Source organism: Cupressus sempervirens, chromosome 3 (assembly GCF_028749045.1).
Source record: "Cupressus sempervirens isolate cs-2001-9-10 chromosome 3, ASM2874904v1, whole genome shotgun sequence".
In the NCBI taxonomy this organism is placed as follows: domain Eukaryota; kingdom Viridiplantae; phylum Streptophyta; class Pinopsida; order Cupressales; family Cupressaceae; genus Cupressus; species Cupressus sempervirens.
In genome coordinates this window covers 841,539,237-841,542,345 of record NC_143120.1, presented here as the reverse complement: position 1 = coordinate 841,542,345, position 3,109 = coordinate 841,539,237, and the positions used below count along the sequence as shown (strand labels likewise).

General features: G+C 34.5%; 1 pseudogene across 1 annotated transcript; it reads left to right on the top strand.

The window, feature by feature from the left end:
• The first annotated feature begins 1,694 nt into the window (after positions 1–1,694).
• LOC149569402 (leucoanthocyanidin reductase pseudogene) lies at positions 1,695–2,882 on the top strand (annotated as a pseudogene). Its single transcript, XR_016363034.1, has 3 exons — positions 1,695–1,919; positions 2,360–2,494; positions 2,577–2,882. The product of XR_016363034.1 is annotated as a leucoanthocyanidin reductase pseudogene (transcript).
• Positions 2,883–3,109: the final 227 nt, after the last annotated feature.

Genomic DNA, 3,109 nt, shown 5'->3' with positions numbered 1-3,109 from the left:
AGGAGCTTGTTATTGCTTCTTGTTTCTACCTATTGTTAGTATCTTATTGAGCTTCACTTTGTTTCGAGAATAGTTTAATATTCTCTACTAAACAGGGCCAACCACGTGAAGGTGGAAGCTCATTTGGCCGCACCCCCCTCCCCCTAACATCACTCTACATTCCCTGTTAACATCTAACATTCATTCATTCTTTCAACCATTAATAAAATGTAACATTCAATCAATATCACATGATCACATTCATTAACACATTAGATTCGTTAACATGCAACATTCATCAATATTCTGCATTAACACATATTCATGAACATTCATTAGCAGATAATTAAATTCATTGAGACATAAAATTAAGTCATTATCAATTAAGGTATGTAGATGACAATCATTTCTTTTTTTTCTTTCTATTTATTTTTTCTATGTAAGCTCTAAGAGGAGCATCAGTGTCATCATCAATTCCCCCCTCATCAGTTGTTCTATTCTCTATTCTTGATGATCTCCAATTCCTATGCTGTTGCAAAGGGGGATCCTCTGCAATAACAAATAAAAGAGTTAAATTAAAAATAATTTATTATAATTGTTGCAAGTATTTAATTATTTTAAATAACATAATTGTGGCACTCTTTACCTGATCTGACCACATCATTTTGTCTGGACTCAACGTCAACACAGTCATGAACATCGACCTCTCGATCCTCTATAGCTGCTATACAAAATGTTACATTAATCCAAACACCAATTGCAATTACATTTAAAAAATTTAATAGCAAATGTATACCTCCACCACTAGGATGGACATCATGCGAACCTTCAGCATCCACAGATTGTGTAGAAGGATTGTCAGGCTGCATTCCAACATCCTACGCATTGTTATCATTGCTTGCTTAAAACATATATACTCACTTTATATTGGAACTTAACATCAAATAGACTAATTGGTAAAGTATTCAATTTGAAATAAATTTCATTTAGCTTATTTACTTGTGGCTCAGATGCATCATTATTAGAACCTTCCACACTGATTTTAGCTCGTAGCCGTTCAGCCACGACTCTATAGCCTTGTTGGAAGCCAATTCTCTTATCCTCTTTTGTGAGGCATCTCTTGAACTCTGAGCCCTGCATTTTTGCGTGGTATGGTGAATTTTACTTGCATTGTTTCATCAACCAATGGAGGGTAGTTAAAATATCAACAGGAAATGGTAAATAGTTAGCAGGGTTTCCAACCCTTGTTACACCTTATTTTGGTCATGTTGGAGTTGTTCTAAACTATCTTTGGTCTTTTTGAGTCCTAGAGGATCCAATTTCACTCCATCATGACCACAATTATTTCTATTCTTAAAAAAATTAAAACTTCAAAGTCTAATGTAATGGGCAGTGCTAAAAACATTTAATACTCAACTTGTATTTTGCTTTTGTTAGCAACGTGAAGTCTACTTGACAATCAACAGAAAATCATCTATATCCATCACAATATAATAGGAGAAAAATTGAGCAGTTTTGATGGAGCAATCTACTATATAAATGTTGCGTGTTTGTATGCTTTGCTTGTACCAACATATTTTCTCCAAATTCTTAAGTTGGGTAAGAGTTAGTTCAGCTCTTTGGAAATAAAAATGGCTGCAAGTGCTGCTGCATTCCCTCATTCTTTCAATCACTGCCTTTATTCTCAACTACTGGAGGAAAATTTAGTCTCAACCATGGCCTCCATTTGTGAGATTTCTTCATATGAGGATTTTGTGAACGAAGAGAAAAGTAAAATATTAGTGATTGGAGCCACTGGTTATATTGGTTGTTTTGTTGCTCTTGCAACTGTAAATGCAGGCCATTCTACCTATGCTCTCATTAGACCCATCACTGCCCATGATTCTGCCAAAGAAAAGTGCCTCCATGAATTGAAAGATTCTAGTGTTAACATTGTCTATGTATGTCACTAGCTCTGTTCATAACTAAGATTTTGTGGTAGATATGTATGGCACAGTTGTAAAGTGTGTGCACTTATTTAAAATATTGATTTTACAGACTGTAGATTATTTTGATTGGTCATATAGGTTTAGAATATATGATTAAGATTTGCTTGTTTGTTCATGGTAACTACTATTGTAGCTGTTTGCTAAATTGTTAGATAGCGGTCATCTCACAAATAATCATGTTTGACTGTCTTGTTGTGAAGTTGGGTATTTAGAAATTATGTTAAGAAGGGGTGTTCGGTCAGTGATTTCCTTATCAATGAGTCTAATTTGGTTGGGATCATGAGCTATATTATAGTTGTACAAATTTGTGTTGTAATGGGTTTTATTAATGTCTACATGTTCTGTAATGGGTCTTATTAATGTGCATGTATATTATAATGGGTGTTCTGCAGGGAGATTTAAGTGATCATAATTCAATGGTAAAGGCCATGCAAGGCATTGATATTGTTATTCCAATTGTGGGAGGTGGTCAACTTACAGATCAACTTAAGATTGTAGAAGCCATTAAAGAAATTGGAACTATTAAGGTCAGAACATAGGACCCTAACATTATTACCATGAATGCTTGTTAACTATAATAGACTTAAGAATTGTTGAACTTTGATGCAGAGGTTTCTTCCTTCAAAATTTGGGCATGATATAGACAGAGCCAATCCAGTAGAACCAGGGCTAAGCTTTTACAAAGAAAAGAGAGTTGTTAGGAGGGCAATTGAGGCATCCAACATTCCATACACTTGCATCTGCTGCAATTCTATTGCTGGGTGGTCTTACTTTTATCATACCCATCCCTCTGAGCTTGCTCCTTCCCAAGATCAGTTTGAAATCTATGGAGATGGAAACATCAAGGGTGAGATTTTAAATAATGTCATATTAGTAAATGAAGGAATCTTCACTAATCTAGATTGCAGAGTCTGACTTCAATTGTTGAATTGTTTATATTGAATATGAAAATCCACCACTGTTATTATATTCTATTGACCTATTTATAATTGATGAGCTAAATAAGGGAGTCCTAGAATTTTCCATCACATTATATAAAAAATTTGATACAATTTTTCATTTACTAATACTTACAACTCTTGCTTGAAGTTTCGAAAAACCACCAGAGCCGAGCTTGTGTGTCCCGTGCTTTTCTAGTCTTG